We start from the raw sequence: 8,972 nt of genomic DNA, 5'->3' as shown, positions 1-8,972 counted from the left end.
GCCCAGATGTGGTGGCCATCCCAGCTGAAATCCTCACCACAAGGACGTCAGCGGCTCACACAGAGCAAAACGCTGTGTCCTCCAGCCTCGATGCCAGTCTGCCTATCTCTGGGTTGCCCTAAAGTCCTCTTCCGCAGAGACCATGGCCACCGGGTTCTCCGACCTGGTGACCGCCGCCACCAATGCTGAGCCGCTCAGCTGAAGTGCATGCATGAACGGAGTGGCTCTGATAGTCCCCCCCAAAAGAAGATCATCATAATTTCTGTGTGCTTCACTCATCTGTAGCCACCATCTGCGCCATCGATCGACCAATCTGTCTGCTTGGTGACCCGGGGAGCAGGTCTGTGGTGCGGCGCAGCTCCCGCTTGAGGGAAAGGCCATGGCCCTGGTCCAAGTCCTTCTGCAAATTGCCTTGGTACACTTGAAGTACTGCCATGGTGTGCAGTGCAGTACCTGTCTGACCTGCTGCCGCATATTCACTGCCATTCAAGCGAGAGGTTGTCTCTAGTGGCTTTGAAGGCAGGGCCGGAGCTTTCAGCGTCGATGCCTTAGCTTCACAGTTTACACACACAGCCCCCTCAAGGACTGAGTGTGCATGCTCCTTGCTCAGACACTGAACGCACAAGTTGTGTGTGTCATTGGGTGTCAAAAACCTTGGAAACCAAACTATTTCATTACATTGCTTCCTAGAAGTGTAGCCCTTAACCCTTGTGCACTCGTTATGGTCCGGGTCAAATTGACCCTAATTGGATTCAATACAATTCCCCAAAAATCACACTATGAAAAAACACATACAATCAGGTACAAACAATTCACTTTTATTATCAATACTTTTCACACATTACCAAGAATAAATATATGAATTTACGATTCATAAAAATACTTTTAACCACTATTTTTAATATTGGCCCTTGGGACACTTGCCTTTATATATTTAGAACAATAATATCTTAGTCTAAACCTAAAGTAATCTTGACCATCTATATAGCATTTTAAAGCTTTCAGACTCATATTTGGTGACTGATTTTCAAAAGAGATGACAGAGCAGTAGATAAATAGCGATAGATTCGTCATTTGTGATGCGGTGCCAAACTATAATGCGCGCTCTGACTCTTTCCATACGTTTTTTTTATATGCATTTTAGAGATTGAATTCAAATCAAATATTAACATTACTGCCCAAACTACTTCTGAATAGAATGTCTACTTCATAGATATTTTGAAAAGTATGAAAATATAACGTTCAGATCACTCAAACCATATATGGAAATCGAAGAGTCTACATGTCATCTAGTGGAAAACGTTGGTACTGCGCACAAAAACATATTTTTTTGAGATAACCTAAAATTTGGTAAAGAATTTGTTCAGATATTTAGCTTTGATTTTCTTGAGGTTTTAGAATTGAACATGTTTTGTAAAATGTATATTTTATATAATATATATATATAAAAAATATATATATTTATTTAACTTAATTAAAACTTTACTTTTACGACTTATACAGTGATGGCCGATTTCAAAACACTGCTTCATGAAGTTGTTAATCTCAGCAAGACACTGGCACTGCAGGACTAGAGTTGAAGAGCAACAAAATGTTTTGTATTTTGTGTCTGTACAGTTGCTTTTGAATAGCTGTCCTATATGGGTCAAATTGACCCACAAACTGCAAGAGTGTATAACATTTTCATATGCACATGTAACCCGGGTAACCCTGGCCACCAGTACACAAGTTAAAAGTTGAAAACAACTAAGGATGAGCGAAACATAAGTGTGTTAGAAGGACAGGAGAATCACCCAATCACCGATTGTGCTGTAGTGACAGACACTTGAATGGGCCAATAGCAGCAGCGCATCTAGTTCTCGCCTGCGCCTCTGTCAATGCATGCAGCGGATGAGAGAGAGTGAGTCAGAGGAAGCAGCTGTACGGAGCGATCTCTAGAAGCACGGAGCGATCTCTAGAAACACGGAGCGATCTCTAGAAACACGGAGCGATCATTCTGGAAAAAGAGTTAAATATAATGAAAGTATTGGATTTCTGAGTGGATGCGATAACTGAGAGAAGCTGCCGCCGAAGTGAGAAGAGGACGAGAATTGGAAATAGAGGCTGTCGCGGACACGCGGAGCATCAAAGCATTGTCAAATTAACTTATTTTTCCTTTATATTCTTTCCTTGGTGAGTCATATCTCAAATATTAATTTGATATGCAAAAAGAAAAGTGTTGCAAACTCTGAAGTGAACTATTAGAGTGTTTTTGAGTGTGATATTGGTGTTTGCATAGACCGTGTTCATAGCGTGCAAGCCAGAGCTAGTTTGCATGTGTGCTAAAGCTAAACGCATGTAGAAAAGGCTAACGAGAAATGTGACGGTGATGTTTAAGTGTCAATGTGTTCAATAAGTGTTGAAATATTGAGTTAATGTGTTCTTTAAAGTACATGCATGTCATTTTGTATATGAGAGTTTGAATTGAACATTGAATATTGTTTCTGCCTTGTGTTTTTACAAGGCTGGGTTTTTTTGAGAGATTGAGATCATCTATGGGAGTTTTCCTGTCCCATTCCGGACACGAGACGCAATTTAAGCGTATACACATGGCGAGCCACCCACGGATCTGATCTGCATGTTGAACTGTGTGTTAGAACTCATCGAAACTGGTAGGATAATTCCTCTTTGTTGCTTTTGAATAATTAGGACCTGGACTCGTTGCAATCTGCTTGTATTTTTCCTTCATTTTTCCATCTGAATCTTCAACGAACATTTGACTCTGAACTGAATCACTTGAAAGGAATCGATCTGAATCACTTGATTCATGCAATCTGAATCGATTCGCTGAATCTTGTAACTGATTCTCTTTGAAAAGAATTTGAGAAAAGTGATCTGTTTGAAATTGTACATTGAAATTCAGAACACATTTTGTGCATTTAGTTTTCTTAAGTGTTTGAACACACTTTGAAGTTATTGAGTACAACTTTTGAAGAGTTTTGAGAACATTTTCTTTTAGTTTTGTTCAATTTTGTTGGGTCACAAACAAACTGACACAGTGTTTACTTTTTTCCAAATGTTTTATTTTATTCTTTTATTGAACAAATTGTAAGAAAGTTGATTACCAACTCATTTGAATTGTTCAAACTACTGAATCCATTACCTGAAAACCAAAAGAGTGATTTTACAAATGTTGACATTTCATTGTGACATATTGAAATAATTGCTTGCATTTGCTTCAGGCAAAAGAAAAAAGACTAAAAGAGAAGAAATAGATTATTTTCTAATACAAATTCTCAACTGAATCAAGAACAAGCCTTTGTGTTGATTTTTCACCTACCTGCTGTGCTGTCTTCCTCTCTCAGTAGTCGCACCTGCCTTCTGATCCACCGGCCCATATCGAACGCTACAAAAGTGTGACACGTCAAACACGTTACACGCTACAACCTTGGCGAGCCAGCCAGGAGAGGGGGTGCAGCAGCGACTTGAGGTGAATAATCATTGTGATAAACACGTGCAGTGAACCTGACAGAAATGGATGTTGTGGAACGAGAGAACGTTAATGTGAAAAATGCAGTGATTGTCAGCGGCGTAACACCGTCTGAATTGGATAAAGTTCTAGAGGCATACCTATTGAAGTTTGGCTCTATACAACGCAGCTTGCTAATTGATGATCCACACTCTGAGTTTCATCATAGTGCAGTAGTTGAGTTCTCGCACAACTCTGCCATGTGCAACCTTGAGCCACACCTGCCGTTAACCATAGTGAGCCCCACTGATCCAGACACTGTGTTTCGTGTGCGCACACTGGGTAGTGTTTACACCCCCACCGTCAGTAGCGCTGCCGCAGAGTACTTAGAGAAATTGCAAGTAATAGTTAGTGCCAATGGAGAATCCCTACAAGATGTGCTCCAACGGGAGTTGATAAGGGTGAGTGGCATGAGAACTGATGCATCACCAAGAGCAGACCCTGGGCTTGTGTGACCAGCACCCCCCAGCGATTGGAAGAGTGTAAGTCACCTTCTGTGCTGAGAACAGAATTTGAAAACCCAGTCAAGGCAAGCATAGGCGCTGCGTCGCCTCACTGTTCAAACGACCCTGATGTCAGCTCTGCTGAGACAATATCTGTGAAATTGGGTAGAAAGAGGGTAGTGATGGAACACATTGTGAGGACAAGTGATCCTGTGTCCACGCATAATGCTTCATTCCGCCTGAAAGCTTTCTCTAGGAGGAGCCCTCGTCCAAACAACGAGCCTGATTTTGACACCTGGCGGGCAAGTGTTGATTATCTGTTAAATGATCCATCCCTTCCTGAGTCACACAAGACATGCAAAATTCTAGATAGCCTGTTTCCACCTGCTTCAGACATTATCAAGCATGTGAACCTGAATGCCCCATCGTCAGAGTGCCTCAAGCTGCTGGAGTCCATCTATGGATCGGTGGAGGACGGAGACGAATTATAAGTTTATAAGCACCCTGCAGAATCCTGGCAAAAGGTTGTCTGCCTACCTCCACAGATTGCACGTAATCCTGAGTACTACCATCAGACGAGACGGTGTTGCAGAGAGTGAACGAGACCGCTGTCTGTTGAGGCAGTTCTGCCGTGGCTGCTGGGACAACGCCCTGATAGCCGACCTGCAGCTCGAAAAGAGAAAAGCAGACCCACCTCCTTTTGCTGAATTGGCAATACTCATCCGCACAGCTGAGGAAAAGCAAACATCAAAGGAGGAGAGAATGAGGAAGCATTTGGGTACGAGTAAGCATCCATCAGTTCCCCTTAAACTGCGTACAGCAGCACACCAACAGTCTGCTTATTGCAGCACATCGGAGGAAGACGCTGATTCCCCAGCTCTTGCTGCTCCTAATCAGAAAGCCTCTAAGCAGAAGAGTAAAACTCAATGCCCTGAAACGTTTGAAGTTGGTGCTCTAAAGAAAGAGATTGCTGCACTTCAAAGCCAGGTTGCGGCCATCAGAACAGCTGCTAATCAGGATGTGAAAGAACGAGCTCAAGCAAGTGAACTTCAGGAGTTGAAAGGACAGATAGCGGAGCTAAAAATCCAAGTCACTACTTCCGGTGCACAGAGAAACCAACCTGAAAGTACCCCTCATCTGAGAAGCAGTCTGAGTAGATCCAATGTCAGAGAAGTCGATAGAAAGGGTAATGGGAGGCCACAGTATGGAGAAGCAAGCACCAACCGGCCTCGCCCATGGTATTGCTTTCGCTGTGGAGAGGATGGTCACTTGGCAGTCAACTGTGAGAATCCCCCCAATCCACCTAGGGTTGAAGAGAAGAGACGTAAATTAAGAGAAAGACAAGCTGAGTGGGATCTCCAAAATAGAACTACCACATTGCCTTTAAATTAAAAGTGGTCTCTGTCGCTGGGCGGACGGGGACTGGGAGAAAGAAACAAAGCCCTATTCATCGAGTGTTTAACAAGCATGCTAATGTCGGGAATTCTTTGAAGTTACCAGCTGGACTAATAGGAATGAAATGCACTGCACAAGTCAAAGTCGAAGGGAAGGAAGTGAACTGCTTACTAGACACCGGATCTCAGGTCACGACAATTCCTCTGTCTTTCTATAACAGTCACCTGTCTCAAGATTCTATGCAGCCATTAAATCGTCTGTTGGAAGTTGAAGGAGCAAATGGGCAGGCTGTTCCCTACCTGGGGTATGTCGAGTTAACCCTGAAGTTTCCTCAGGAGTTTTTAGGAACGGAGGCAGAAGTTCCGACATTGGCTTTAGTGGTCCCAGACTTGACACATGGGCCTCAAATCCTCATCGGCACCACGGTCTTGTATGCAAATCATGTGCAAGGAGACACGCCCAAGGTTAAGTCATACTACCATGGGTATCAAGCTGTAATAAGGATCCTGGAAGTTAGACGTCGAAGAGCAGGAACAAGTGTCTTGGGACAAGTAAAGGTGAAAGGAGGCATGCCTGAAGTGGTATCGGCTGGAAGTACAGTAGTTCTCGATGGGTACGTCAACATCGTTGGACCGCTGTCAGAGACCTGGGTGACAGTAGAGCCTTCAGCCTTATCTCCTTTACCTGGTGGACTGTTAGTGGCGAGTTGTCTCCATTCCTTGCCTCTGAAGTGTAACGTCCAGATACCAGTTGTGTTGAAGAATGAGACTCAGATTGATTTAATGATCGCGCCAAGAGCCGTGCTAGCTGAAATTCACGCCGTCCAACATGTGATTGAAGGAGAAAAGCCCATGCATGATCCTATGTACAAGGATGTGAATCCCATGAAAGCAGAGATCGCTGTTGACTTCTGTGATTCCTCTCTATCATGTGAATGGAAGAGGAGAATAACGGATCTAGTGAACTCAATGCCTGATGTATTCGCACTGCATGATCTGGATTATGGCCACACTGACAGGGTAAAACATCACATCAATCTCAGTGACAACACGCCTTTCAAGCAGAGGGCTAGGCCTATCCACCCCCAAGATGTTGATGCAGTAAGGAGACACCTCAAGGAACTACTTGATGCAGGCATCATCAGAGAATCAGAATCTCCCTTTGCTTCTCCGATAGTAGTAGTAAGGAAGAAGGACAATGATGTGCGCTTGTGCATCGACTTTAGGAAGTTGAATTCCCAAACCATAAAGGATGCGTATGCTCTGCCAAATTTGGAGGAAGCCTTTTCAGTTCTAACTGGCTCCAAATGGTTTTCAGTCTTAAAATCCGGCTTCTACCAGATCGAGATGGAAGAGGCTGACAAACAGAAAACAGCGTTCGTATGTCCATTGGGGTTCTGGGAGTTCAACCGAATGCCACAAGGGGTTACAAATGTGCCGAGTATGTTTCAACGGCTGATGGAGTGGTGCATGGGCGATCTTAATAGAAGAGAGGTATTGGTCTTCATTGACGATCTTATAGTCTTCTCTAAGACTCTGGAGGAACATGAAGCCCGGCTTCTGCAAGTTCTGAAACGCTTAAGAGAGTACGGACTGAAACTCTCTCCTAAAAAGTGCAAGTTCTTCCAAACGTCAGTCCGATACCTGGGCCATATAGTGTCCCAAAGAACAATTTGGAGACCGATGGACCCAGGAATGCCAGCAAGCGTTCAATACCATCATCGTGAAGATGACTTCAGCTCCAGTTCTTGGATTTGCCGATCCCAGCCTTCCTTACTTGCTAACTACTGACGCTAGTACTACCGGACTTGGGGCCGCCCTGTATCAAGAACGAGGGAAGAATGAGGGTGGTTGCATTCGCAAGCAGAGGACTAACCAAAAGTGAGGCTATATATCCAGCACACAAGTTGGAGTTCCTAGCGCTTAAGTGGGCTGTTACTGCAAAGTTTAGTGATTACTTGTATGGAGTGGACTTCACTGTGCTAACGGACAGCAACCCACTTACCTATATTTTGACATCTGCGAAGCTCGATGCGACCAGCTATAGGTGGCTGTCCAGCCTGTCAACGTTTAATTTCAAGATCCAAAATCGTGCAGGCAAGCGAAACCAAGATGCAAACGGGCTCTCAAGGCGCCCTCATGACAGGCCCTTGGAAGATTTTGTGTCTCAGAAGGAGCAGGAAAGAATCAAGCAATTCACCCTTCACCATTTAGCAGAATCAGAACAACCAACAATTCTGCCTGCAGCGGTGAAAGCCCTCTGTGAGAGACACCAAGTGTACCAGAGCTGTAATGATCCTGACCTTTCATCCTTTCAACCTACCGTGTTTGAGTCACTGTCTCTCGGCGTTGGTGCAATACCCCAAGAGTTCCAGCAAGAGGACGCCCATGGTCTTCCAGTTCTTCCCCGACTCTCTGAAGAGGAATTGAAGGAAAGACAAAGAGTTGATCCAGAGCTTAAGGTAGTCATCAAAGTCATCAAGTACCTGGAGTCTGGGAAGAGACCTGTTAAGAAGGTTGAACCTGTGGATGTAGCTTTGTGGCTGAAAGAGTGGAACAGGTTGGTGTTCAAGAATGGCGTATTATTCAGAAGGAGACAGGATCGAGGAAGTGTGTGATACCAACTGGCATTGCCAGTGGACCTCTGGGAGATGGCTTTAACAAGCCTGCATGACGACATGGGCCATCTAGGAATTGAAAGGACGCTGAACCTGGCTAGGTCCCGGTTTTATTGGCCGAAGATGGCAACAACTGTGGAAAAGAAGATTAAAGCCTGCAAACGCTGTGTGAGGAGAAAGACCCCTCCTGAACGAGCTGCACCCCTGGTGAATATAGTGACCGGCAGACCTCTCGAGCTAGTCTGCATGGACTTCCTGTCGCTGGAGCCTGATCGGAGTAACACGAAGGACATTCTAGTGATCACCGATCATTTCACCAGGTATGCTGTGGCAATACCCACCAGGAATAAGAAGGCTCAAACCGTGGCAAAATGTTTGTGGGACAATTTCCTTGTCCGTTACGGGTTTCCAGAGAAACTCCACAGTGATCAGGGGCCCGACTTCGAGTCAAAGCTGATCAAGGAGCTATGCAGCATAGTAGGCATCCGGAAAGTGAGGACGACCCCTTACCACCCAAGGGGAAACCCAGTGGAACGCTTTAACAGGACGCTGCTCCAGATGCTGGGAACCCTTGGTGACAAAGAAAAGACCTACTGGAAGGACTTTGTGAAGCCATTAGTCCATGCGTACAATTGTACACGTAATGATTTGACTGGATTCTCACCTTACAAGCTGATGTTCGGGAGGCAGCCCCGGCTACCAATTGATCTGGCTTTCGGTTTACTTGCTGATGAGTCACCCCTGTCTCACTCCTGTTACGTGAGGGATTTGAAGAACCGTTTGGAGGAAAGCTATAGGGTAGGAACTGAGAACTCCTCAAAAGTGGCAAGACGCAACAAGCAGAGATTCGATGAGCGAGTGGTCGCCTCATTCCTTGAAGTTGGAGACCGTGTTCTGGTGAGGAACGTCAGGCTGAGAGGGAAGCATAAGTTGGCGGATAAGTGGGAGCGAGAGGTTTACGTTGTGGTCAAGAAAGCCGGTGACTTACCAGTTTACACTGTTCGACCCG

The sequence above is a fragment of the Gobio gobio genome (genome assembly GCF_949357685.1).
Source record: "Gobio gobio genome assembly, chromosome: 9".
Taxonomy (NCBI): Eukaryota; Metazoa; Chordata; class Actinopteri; order Cypriniformes; family Gobionidae; genus Gobio; species Gobio gobio.
The sequence above is the reverse complement of the archived record's forward strand: the minus strand, read 5'-3'. Positions refer to the sequence as shown.